Below are 623 nucleotides of genomic sequence, written 5' to 3' on the forward strand. Positions count from 1 at the left end.
ATTTGGATTTTGAGACAATAGGATCAACTCACAAACGAGTCAATGAATGCATGCTTGTCAACGGATCCACAAATGCATATCTTACTCGTTGCACGCACAGATTAATAATTTTGATTCTAAAATCATCCCATATTCGTCCAGTGTACAGGGAGAAAGGAGAGGCGACAGTCGGATGAATTTATGGCATGTTTTTAATTCTGGTGGCCCCTTATGCAGGTATCGCACAGCTGAAGCAGAGCTACGACCTGATTGCCCTGTTGGCGTGGTGAGGGGAAATAGGACAATAAGTTCATAGCTCTGCTTCAGATGTGCGATTAGCTCACGAGGTCCGACCAAAATTACATAATTCCAATTTAATCTTTAATGCAGCAAGAAAGAAAACAAAAAGAGTGAGATCTTTAAGTTCTGTAGGCAGCTATATCAAACTGCAGAAATTTAGCAAACTGTTGCGCCTCCAGTTTGTGTTGTAAAATGGATAATCTCTTCCAAACCACTGTGTAGCTCCTCTTTTATTAATTTAACTACTTGATCATTCATTTACTTGTTTCACTTTCACACTAAATTTATTTAGGCTATTTACTATTATTTTTATCATATTTCTTAATGTGGTAGAAAAAAATTAT

The sequence above is a fragment of the Gobio gobio genome (genome assembly GCF_949357685.1).
Source record: "Gobio gobio genome assembly, chromosome: 10".
In the NCBI taxonomy this organism is placed as follows: domain Eukaryota; kingdom Metazoa; phylum Chordata; class Actinopteri; order Cypriniformes; family Gobionidae; genus Gobio; species Gobio gobio.